The sequence below is a fragment of the Ostrea edulis genome, chromosome 6, assembly GCF_947568905.1.
Source record: "Ostrea edulis chromosome 6, xbOstEdul1.1, whole genome shotgun sequence".
NCBI classification, from domain to species: domain Eukaryota; kingdom Metazoa; phylum Mollusca; class Bivalvia; order Ostreida; family Ostreidae; genus Ostrea; species Ostrea edulis.
This window is the reverse complement of record NC_079169.1, coordinates 61,522,548-61,535,355: the sequence shown is the minus strand read 5'-3', so window position 1 is coordinate 61,535,355 and position 12,808 is coordinate 61,522,548.

Sequence of the window (12,808 nt, the reverse complement as noted above, 5' to 3'; positions counted from 1 at the left end):
CCCTTCTTCATCATTTGTACGTTCGGAAATACATGTAGCATATGCATGTCATTGTCAATTGTTTGTTTGAAGTACAAAGAAATTGAAAACATGATTACTTTTCGTTGTATGCAAGGTGAAAATAACGAACAGTGATCAATCTCATAACTCCTACAAGCAATACAAAATAGATAGTTGGGCAAACACGGTATGTAGCGTGCTGTGGACCGCAAACCATTTCACATTCATGCTTGACACAATGGCAATGTTTATCTAACACTTGTTCTAAACATATGTATTTCAGTATACAGCCCTCGTAAAATTCCACGCGGTGTTTTGAATACTTGAAACCGGGGTATTGTCTTCCATATTATAATATAATATAATATAATGTTGTACCTTTTATCTTTTCCTTGCCCCAAGACTATTATTTTTAGTCTCATTTTTGAAACTAAATCACGAAATCAAATTTGATTGTGTTGACAATGATTCTGAAGAATATCTTGGTTGTTTAGAAATAATAAAGTAAGCTTAAGTTACACCGTTGCATCCTCTAAATTTCTGCATGACCGACTTACATATATGATCGGGGAAGGTGTAAGCAATTACGCAATATCATCCTTCTGAGACACCGATCTCTGTCCTTCGCTGTCAAAGCATAATCGTGCACAAATTCTTTCTCGTTCACAATGGACGCGGATCAGTTAATTTTTTACTGTGTTGCACACATTTTTGCTGCGTCGGACAAAAATTTTACTGAGTCGGAACAGCAGCCAAAACACACGTGGAAAACCCTCCTGTTTCGTGTATAGCTTAATGACGTGGCTTCTAATTATAGATTGCTCCATGCAAATTGATTTTCCTGGCCTCTAAGCGCAATGCGAAGGTAACAATGCAAAGGCACCCTAGCTAAAACAGTTTCATATACATATTCTTATTCAATTTTAGATTTTGAATCACTTTAATTATTACAGACGCAGATTCAAATGGGAATTTTAACTGAAGAATGACCTGCATCTGTGTCTCACTTTCCCCAAGAATGAGGACAAAAATATCACCCTTTTTATACATATTTTGTTCACTGTTCAACGAGCTGTATTTCCGGGGGGGGGGGGGGGGGGGGGGGGGAAGATGCAACTGCATATATGAATGTTATCCCCGTGCTAGATCGGTTGCAAAATTACGACTACTTTAAACACGACTTGACTACAGCGATGCATAAATTCGCCTATAGGTGGCGATAAACCGGAAACATGATGACGAAAGCAAAACCCAACTGGCGGCAATAAGCAGCACCTAAGCTACGCTTAGCACTTAAAAAGTATTAACGTGTGGAAAAACAGAAAACTTAATTACTCTCTTTGTACAATCATTAACACGTTAGCACTTACACAATTATATTTCAGTGCCACCTATCTGGTGTAATGGGGAAAAAATCCATTATTTTACACTCCTTGGGCAAAAAGGAGGGATTCTATATTTAAAGGTCTTTTTTGAACCAAGAGGGGAAACTTTCACCGACATAGAATATTTTTCTAGTGTGACACAAAACAAATCTTACTGGATTTGCGAGTATAATTTACTTAAACGAACTTTAGAGCATTTATAAAAGATTCAAAACACCAATAAAAGCAATTTTGTTAGTGTAACAAAACAATAACAACTTTAGATGAACTTGTAAAATGTTATAAAAAATTGTCATTACTAATAAATCGTTAAACCATATTCTGACAAAACTTTGACATAAATATTCAATGTGGACTTCAAAGAACACGGGAGAGGTTTTCTAAGTTGCTAGAATTTGTAACCAATCCCTTTGTATATTTATACAATAAAATATGTTCAAATCAAAGAACACAGAGAATCAATTTACACATCAAACAACATAAAGCAAAAGATAAACAACTTGCTGAATTCAATTTTACACTTCTATACAATTTATTGAACAATAATAATCTGTGAGTATCTGGAATAAAAACGTATCAAATTTATGCAGTGACTGCAACTTGACGGAAGATATAATACACTTGAAATGTGAAACAAACAATCGTGTTTTTACAAGTACAACCCAATCCTTACAGCAATTTACACGAAGTTTTCTAACTGTGTTGTGTTTGAGCAAGTGGAAGGGGATCTGACCGATGGTTATATATCATTCGAACCAGATTTCATTGCGTCACCTGATAGGCTATATAATTCTTAAGAATTGTCTGTATAAAGAAAACTATGGGCAGTTTCTAACCCCGCCTCAAGGACACCTACACTCTTCACAGTAAATTGCCGTAAGAGTTGGTTGTACTCTGCGTTAAAACACGATACTATTGTATCCTGCGTAGTAATGGTTGTATCCAAATGACGTTTGGCCACGGTGTTTACAATGCTGCAGAAGTCATCACTTGGACAGGGACACGTAGCGCCTCAACACCAAGAACAATAACTCACTACTAAAACACCATTAAAGAGAATATCGATTACATTTTATGTTATTGCATTCTCCGTTGAACTCAACGCAAAATACTACTAACGGAAAATGTAACAATTGAGTTTATTACAGTTTGCTTTGCTACATACGGAAGCGTATTGCTGCCAATTGATATAATTTTTTTGCTATGGTCGTACGTACGAGATACTAAGTCGTATATCGTTTGTATCGACTTATTATCTCGTTATTACGGCTTATCTCGTTATTACGACTTATCTTGTCGTACGTACAACTAGTATCTCGTTATTACGACTTAGTATCTCATTATTACGACTTAACATCTCGTTATAACGACTTATTATGTCGTTTGTACGACTTAGTGTTTCTCGTACGTACGAGTTATTATCTCGTTATTACGACTTAGTATCTCGTTATTACGACTTATTATGTCGTTCGTACGACTTATCATCTCGAAATTACAACTTATTATCTTGTTATAACGACTTATTATGCCGTACGTACGACTTAGTAATGTGTTGTTTATACGACTTATTATATCGTAATTACGACTTATATCATTCGTACGACTTAGTATCTCGTACGTACGTACGACATATTATCTCGTAATAACGACTTATTATCTCGTACGTACGACTTAGTATCTCGTTCGTACGATTTAGTTATCTCGTACGTACGACATAGCAAAATATTACATCAATTGGCAGCAATACGCTTCGTAGTACACATGTGTCACACGGTAAAAAAAAACCATGCAAGCAAAAAATCCATTCTTTTTTCATATGCACGACGTCATTATGATTATATTAGTATTTTTTTAATAGGTGAACTAGGAGATACCATCAATGTACGTGCAGAATTAAAACAAAAAGTTAAGAAGGACTCGGATTAATAATGACTGTTTTTATATGGTTCCTTAACATATTTTAAAATAACATGACGTGCGGCTTCTAGAAAAAGAATTATGCAGTCCAATTTTTTCCCCCCATGTATATCACGACTTTGCTCCTATTTCAAGGTCAACACTCAAGGTGAAAAAAAATCTGATCAAAGCATCAAGATCTTTAATTCCTTTCTAAATTTTGTGGCTAATTTTAAAGAAAACCGCACAGCATGTCTAAATTTTATTAAAATTTATAAAAACTACCGAGAATTATAACACGAATAAGGGTCCATCAAAAAGGAAATTTCCTCTGCTTTTACAGGCTGTATTTACTTCTCCCTATTTCCATATATGAATATTACGAAAGCCGGATAGGCTCATTTTCGAAAAGTGAAAAAAATTAACTCGTTATAACGAGTTACTATCTCGTTATAACGAGTTTTATCGAGTTAGTATTTCGTTATAACGAGTTAATTGTCTAGTTATAACGAGTTAGTATCTCGTTATAACGAGTTAATCATCTCGTTATAACGAGATAATTAACTCGCTATAAACGAATTAATCATATCGTTATAATGAATTAAATATCTCGTTATAACGAGATAGCTATATCGTTAAAATGATACTTTTACGGAAATGTTGTAATACCTTCTCTTATTCCGAAATCTAAGATTAGTTTGAAAACAATTTAATTAAGTAGTAGCATTGATACAATTCCATGTACTTAAACAAATAAACAAAATGTTTTCTTAATCTAGAATTTTCCAAGATAAAAAATAACACGTCAACTTCGTAAGTGTTTGTAAAAATGCATATCTTATAAATTAAATCATCAAAGTATATCAATTTGTAGATGTTTGTAAGTTTTTATATCCTACCGGTAATAATTATCCCCTCGCGCAACTAGTTGCGGAGGGGATATAGCATCGCTACTGTGCGTGTGTCCGTGTGTGTGTGTGTCCATTACAGCTTGTGGGCAAGATTTAAAGAGAACCTTTGCACTAGCGATTCTCAGCCTTTGCATACATATGTGGCATTGTAAAAAGGCGAACCCTATTCATTTTCAAGTTAATCGGTGAAATATTTCTTAAAATATCACGTCTTTACTACCTAAAAACCGTGAAATTTTATGTACGAGTTGACAATACTCACTTCCGATTAATTCAAACTGGTACCCTGTCAAGTTACGATTCAATCTCTCACCAGAGGGCGTTACGCTACGCTCCACAACACCTCTGTTATCGTCTAATTTATAAGAATTTTGTAAAACAGAGCGTGTTTGAAAATAAAATAAATCTGCATCATTTTCATAAATAAAACATACATTTATGAGTTAAAAACATATTGGTAGGTATCGAAACGCTGTATTACGTTAGTGCAACCTCCATTTTTATGGAACTATTTTGTCTTGTCAAATGTATTATTTCACTTTCACTTCGTAACTATGGACTCTACATTAAAAAAAACTAGCGAGAGTATAATGATGAAAATCTGACATTGCACAAAGAACAGAAACGTGCCTTTCTGTTGGAGTCAAAGACGTCATTTTGTCCGAGCGATATCATGTGTTTAGCCGAACTATTTATCAGACGATACCAGAGGTGAAAGTGAAGCTTGCGTAGCGCGCCCTCTGGTGAGAGAATGGTTACGATTCTGGTCGCTTCGGTTGCACAGGGAACCAGTTTAAAGAAAACGAGACAGCTTACGTCTGCACGTCTGCTGCAGGTAAGTTTGTATTTGTGTATTGTCATATTAGGCCTAGTGCACGTTGGCGTGCGCAAAGACAGTCTGTAGGAATTAAAAGCGCTATCTCTGACACTGAGTAATTAAAATAATTTGATGAACGTCGCGGTTTCATTACCAGATTACCCCACGTGTTTACAATACAGAATTAATTCAGATTACCACACATGTCTGTTTACAGAATTAATTCTTGAGGCGTACGTAATTCTTGAAAGCTATAAAGATATTTCACAAGCTTCGTCGACCTGTCAACACCGGTATATTGTCTTTTTACATAACGAAAAAATATTGCTTCCGTGAGAATTTTCTGAGTTCATGCATTCTGCATACAACAACTGTGAGATATATTCAGGTAAGTAAATTACTGAAATTTAGTGCATACGTGATATGTTTCTACTAGGAATAAGGGAAACTGCCCAATCACGTATGTATATGCCCCCCCCCCCCCCCCCCCCCCCAAGCAGATAGTATGCACCTTGATAGGTTTATTAAAAATGCCATGTTAATTACCCCCCCCCCCCCCCCATCACCACCTAATGCTGTTAGAGGTATCTTGATTTTATTCAATAATAAATAGCTATATATATTTAACAAAAACCTATATATGAATATATAGAATGGGAAGAATAAGGGAAACTGCACAATCACATACACCCCCCCCCCCCCCCCCCCCCCAAATGATATGCACCTTGATAGGTTTATTAAAAATACCATGTTAATTATGCCCCCACCACCACCACCAAATAATGTTAGAGGTATCTGAATTTTAATCAATAATAAATAGCTATACAGTATAATCTGTCTAAACCGGCTGTGTGTGGTTCTAAAGAAATTGACCGATTTACACAGTACGGAGTGCAGAATGTTGAAAAGTATGAGAGTTGCTTCCCTTGTATTCGCTGTTTATCATGCATACATGTGTAATGATTACTAACGTTTTATTATATCACAAAAGAATTCAAAATGTGAAACTATAATTGTGTGTTACATCGTCGTGTTCTTTTGAAAAAGTTTCAATTTTTATTAAACGGTATAAAAATCTGGGAATTATTATTATGTATATTATATATATATTGGCCCCATTCCTCATTTATGCCTTGATAATGCATGCATATGTTCATGATATTTCCTGCCGCGAGGGGATGCTCCGCTTAGCGGTGCCCTTGTTGAATATTTTTTCGTGATATCCAATAACAGAAATAAATCCAAGCTGCTGTTAGCTTGGTCAGCCCGTGTACATTTACATTTATCATAATTATAAAAGAAATGAAGTACATTTATTGATATTTTGCAGTGATTGTTAACTTTATTGGTGGATTGGCATTACAGGCTATTTACAAGCAAAAAAATTAATAAATAAATAAAAATCCATAATTATTTAAAATCTAAATAAACCCAACCTTCAAAATCCTGGAAGGGGGGGGGGGTGGGGTAGCACGCACGCACGCACACAGTAAACGACGATTTTTACTCATAACTCAAACTTCACAATCTTAAATCGTAAAGGGTCGGGGGGGGGGGGGGGTAGCAAGTGTTCGTCCTCCTCTACACGGGTTCAATTCATAGAGTCAAATGCTGTCTTGCGAGTTACAGTCCATGCCAATTGTGAGGACGTTCTTTATATACTACTTTTGACTACGGATTACTCCGACTGCCAGATCAAGATATGGGCTTACTGTGGGGTGCGACTGTCAACGCACGCCACCTTCACTTGTTCAAGCTTACAACCTTAAAGAGACTGGTTCACGATTTTTGAACAAAATATTTTTTTATTTTTGATGTTAGATATTAAAAGTATAACTCATTTAATGTTGACACCAAAAGTTTGACCTTCTGAATGCAAGAATAAAAGCAATATTTTAGCCTTAAATATGTGTTATGTAAACAAAGACTCGAGTCTTTTTATGTAAACAAATAAACAAGTGAAATATTAATTTTGTAATAAAAAGCATCTTAATTTTGCATGGTCGCACATTTTAACTTTTAGATGACACATTTTACCCAAAGAATGCTTGAAATATGAAAGTTATAATAAACTTAGATCGATATCCATTTCTTTTAAAGGGACTGATTCACGATTTCCCCCAAAATTTTATTTTTCACTTTTAATGATCAAAATCTACTGTCTAATATGTTTTAAAAATTTCACATAAAAATTAAGGTTATACATTATCAAAGAAGCTCATTTTAGAGAGTTCATTATTTGTTTTGTAAACAGAGATTGCGGTACGTTATTGTTTACGAAATTTTCAAAAGAGCCATGCCCTCCTCCCGTTTTGTATGCAGAGTGGGGAGACCACCAGGTTATGGGGCCACTTGATCCCAGAGTACACCAAGGTACCCCCAGTCCCCGCCCCAAACCCTGAATTGCAACAATAAGGTATACTTTATTTTGGGGTTAGCTGTGACAAGTAGTGTATCCCACAAAAGCAAAAAATATAACCCCTACAACTTCTACAGAAAATGGTTTTGACAAGAATCCGTTTGGGGTACTGAAGGCAGCTGTGATATTCATAGTTCGCGTTCATATGGTATGGCTTGTGTTCACCTGATCCCTTCTCGGCTAGGATGGGCACATGTCTCGCGGTATTCTGCAATGTGAAAAAAAAAAGAGAAGAAAAAGACAGTAGCAAAGCAGATATGGGAATTATGCCATAGTAATACAATAGGTGGATGGGTTGGGGAAATTAAACAACTTTCTTGTTCGCATCTCTCACCAGAGGGAGCGTTACGCAAGAGAATGTCTTGTTCGGTGGATTTCGGAAAAGACAGCGACATCCGGTGACTGTTGTTAATTAACTCATACCGTAGCATAGTCGTACCATAACAGTCGAAAGGCAATACCGGTGTAGTATTAAATGATAAGATACGCCCTGGGTGACAGCCCGGGTAGAAACCTGTACTAAATTAATAGTTGACTATTTGATATAAAATCAAAAAATCGTGATTAATTATTATATCCAGTGAGCTAAGCACTCTGCAACACATGCCAACTTGCTCATGCATACAAAAGAACTGTTTATCAAATGCGCAAAGTATATGGATATATTTGATACCAAATGCAACCCGATGGACAAATCTGATCCAAGCCTTATAATGCATAGAGATTGCCTTGAAATGATAACACCTGTACATATGAACATGACTTTATTGATGCTTCAAAATATACAGCAGCTCAATTTACACAATACAACATATGGAATGTAACAAGACTTAGAGGTGGATGGAAAAGGCCGCAATTTTTTGTGGGGGACAGGAGGATACATACAATTGTACCAAGACAGTATGGACACAAAGGAGGCCGAGTGTAAGCACAAGTACCTGATCCGAACGATTACCGCGTTCTGGAACAGTGTAAGTGGGACTGCCCTTTTCCCTGTCTCCAGCGCCACCTAGTTTTACATTTACTTTACCAGACTGTGGTATCCCCCCGCTTGAACGAGGTGGGGGTGGGACCAGCCCTGGCAGGCCATGACCCACGAGTGTTACCATATTTGCACAACTACACACTTATTATTTTGAGCCCCCCCCCCCTTGATTTGTATGCAGGGTGGGGAGACCACCAGGTTATGGGGCCACTTGATCCCAGCTTACACTAAGGCATCCCCCAGTCCCCGCAGCAAGACATAAGGACTATGTCCCCCTACAAAAATTGTAATTGAACACTTAATTTTGAGCTATTCTGAAGGGTAGATGTTAGATGTCTTATCTAAAAACAACTGAATCCCAGATTGCAAGTTGTTGAGAAAAATGTCGAGACCTGTTTTCAACAAATGGGTACCATCATGCATGAACAGGGAAGTTTCTGAAACGATAACAGTTGTGTCATGGTTAATATATAAGCCATTAACCTCCAGGGTAATAAACATTTTAATAGCCTTATTGACGTTTAGATGTTTCCTATTGACTTTGCCACCTGCAGTAAGTGGGCACTATGCCAATACAATCTGGGCAACATCGGTGAAAAAATTAGGGTAGTATTGGGAAGAAGTACCTCGTAGCGGTACAAACTACACTGGATGTTATGGACAAGCTCAATGCTTGTCAATTCAGGTGTAGTAAGGTCGTTAGAGCCTAGACGTATTAGCAAATATTTTGGTGGAGGTAGACGAAGTAAATGGTCAGACACCAGCCTATCCAGTTGGTCCCAATGCATTCCCTTACGACCTTGCCAATGGATTGAAACAGGTAAGTTAAGGTTGCTTCCCCCTGGCCGCTGTATGGTGTGCTGCCCCAAAAGGGATTGATGATCCAAGAATCCAAATCGTAGTAGTACCTACAATAACTTTGGCATGATTAGCATTGATGAACATAAAATTAGATCAGAGTTGTATTCGGATGTAACTTAAATATGCAGCAGATCGCCATCTTCCCTTGGCCTTGATTTCCGAATCAGAAATGACAATTTTTGCTAATTATGTTGCCATGCCTATTCTGAAGCTGTGCGACCTAAAATGGTACTCCTATGAATTGCAGTGATATTTGGAGTACTGCTTGGTATTTTGTTAAGGGCTTAGTGTTCAAGTGTGCCAGCAAGGGGTGTGTGTTATACACTTGGTCTTGAAGACGCAAAATTTTCAAACAATGCACAATTGATTGAAGACCCAAACGGGAGCATTTTATCAAAGTAGTACTTTCCTTGAACTCTGAACCCAAGCGTCTGATTTACACCAGGGGATGCAGGGAGCAGCATAAATGCTGACTTAATGTCAATCTTTGCTAAAATTGCCCCTTCCAATTTTTGCTATAAACTGTGCTGCTTGGTCTATGTTGCTACTAGGTTAAGTGTGTAGTTACGGTGTGGAATGATATCCACTTTCACCGAGTGCAACAGGACTGTTTAAGTGGATCAAGGAGCATGTCAGCACCGACCTCCATTACACCACTGGATTCCTGAATGTACTTACTACAAGGTACTCTGTACTGTCTTTGCTTAAAATAGATAAGGCTGAGCATTTTTGACTAGAACAGCCGTGTAGTAATTAGTTGTTGAATCTTTCAGTTTGATGAAATATGTTACCCAAGATTCAACATTGGGAGATGATGTAGACATCACAGTTGCCCCAGAGAAGGCATTGGCTGACAAAGAAAAACAGAATTTGGAGAAAATGAAGGTATTATTTGAATCCATCACAAGAACCGTAAAACCGGAACGAGCTCATTTTTTACCAAAGGCTCAGAGTTATATATGCATTGTAAAATCCAAGTGACATGGTAGAGTGGAGAAAACTGAACTCAGTCGTGTGACCTGGACAAGTATAGAAGAAAAAAACCAGTATATTGAAATTAAAAAGGATAACTCTACATTGAATTATCTTTCTATTACTTGTTCTTAGACAATACAAAAGCACCTGTGCAAAAATTACTTGTCAATTTACCTCTGTTAATTCATTAAGCAATAGAAAATACTGTTACAAAATATTTAAATCAAATTGAAGGTTTAGCCTTATCTTAATTACATATAAAACCATTTTATCCTTTAAAAGGTATTTGAAAATGTGGTATTATCTTATTAATTGGCAATATTCTATTCAAATACATTTTACTCAAGTGTGTTTTAAATAAATTTCCTTAGGTTAGCCTTTTTGGTCGATTTAAATGGCCATTGTTAGCTCACCTGAGCTAAAAGCTCAAGTGAGCTTTTCTGATCACCCGTATTCCGGCGTCCGTCCGTTTGTCCGTCTGTAAACTTTTAACATTTTTAACTTCTTCTCAAAAACCACAGGGCCAATTTAAACCAAAGCTGGCACAAAGCATCCTTAGGTAAAGGGAATTCTAAATTGTTAGAATAAAGGGCCAGGCCACCTTCCAAGGGGAGGTAATCAAGAAAATAGGGTAGGGTCATTAAAAAATCTTCTCAAGAACCACAGGGCTAGAAAAGATGAAATTTATAGATAAGCTTTATTAGGTAGTGAAGATTCTAAATTGTTAAAATCATGGCCCCCGGGGGTCGGATGGGGCCACAATAGGGGATCAAAGTTTTACATACAAATATATAGGAAAAATCTTTAAAAATCTTCTTCTCAAGAACCACTAAGCCAGAAAAGCTGATATTTACATGAAAGCTTTCTGACATAGTGCAGATTCAAGTTTGTTCAAATCATGGCCCCTGGGGGTTGGATGGGGCTACAAGGGGGGATCAAAGTTTTACATACAAATATATAGGGACATTCTTTAAGAATCTTCTTCTCAAGAACCACTGAGCCAGAAAAGCTGATATTCACATGAACAGCTTCCTAACATAGAGCAGAGGTAAGTTTGTTCAAATCATGCCCCCCTGTTGTAGGATGGGGCCACAATAGGGGATCAAAGTTTTACATACAAATATATAGGAATTTTTTTTTTAAATCTTCTTCTCAAGAACCACTGAGCCAGAAAAGTTGATATTTACATGAAAGCTTTCTGATATAGTACAGATTCAAGTTTGTTCAAATCATGGCCCCTGGGGGTAGGATGGGGCCACAAAGGGGATCAAAGTTTTACATACAAATATATAGGAAAAATCTTCAAATATCTTCTTCTCGTGAACCATTGGGCCAAAGAAGTTCACATTTACATGAAAGCTTTCTGACATAGTGTAGATTCAAGTTTGCAAAAACTATGGCCTCCAGGGGTAGGTTGGGGCCATAATAAGGACTACGGTTTTACATGCAAATATATATAGAAAGTCTTCTGATATGGACCAAGGTGACTCAGGTGAGCGATGTGGCCCATGGGCCTCTTGTTTGTTTTGCTGTTTTCCTCCACACTCAACAATTTTTCAGTTATCTGGAGAGAGAACCCAGATAAAATGTACCTGGGAAGAGACCACCGACCTTCCGAAAGTAAACTGGGAAACTTTCTCACTTACCGTCACCGACCAGAGGTGAGAGGCCATATGATTTTGAGCGATGCTCTAACCACTCGTCCACGAAGGCCCCGCGTGGTGATGGAGGGGACACCGGGGTGCTTTGTTTGCATCACTTCCCTTTCCCTCTGGCGGGCGTTCCGATGCTATCTCTTCTTTTTCGAGATGCTCGGGTGTTTGGTTTTTTCCTAACCGGTGGCATTGTCCTAAAGATGTTGTCGGATTGTACGGATGATAATAGAAAACGACTTTCTTGTTCGGTGGATTTTTGGAGAGAAAAAAGAGCGATATACGGTGACTGTTATTAATTTAATCATACCGTAGCATAATCGTACCATAGTATAATTGTAAGGTAATACTGGTGTAGTATTAGATAAGATATGCCCTGGGTGACAGCCCGGGTAGAAACCTGTACTATATTAAAGTTGAGTATTTGATATAAAATCAAATAATCTGGATTAATGAAAAAGTTCTAAATCTGCAGTTTTACAAATATAGCATTTTAACAAAGTTTGCCGTCTTTAGGAACAACCTTATACAGTAACCTGATATAAATGTACGGTATGCTTTAAGTATTTTTAGTTTTATTAAATGACCACATAATCAAACTTTTCTAAAATGTTAAATCTTATATAAAATCAAGTTTACAGAAAACCACCTACTAGAAACTACTGTACAAAATGTTTTATAGTATGACCTTGAAGTAGGCATGATATTTGTACTAAAAATAGAAAGCATTGTTTCTTTTCTAATTTAAAAAAACCCAATGAAAAGCAGATACTCAGCGTGTTTAATTTTTCACACAGAAAGAAACAAAGACTTCTAAATAGCTGAAAATTGTTCAACTTTTATCAAGACGATTTTTAAGGTTTGTGAACAGAATTTCAACTTATGAAATAAATTAGAATTTTCACAT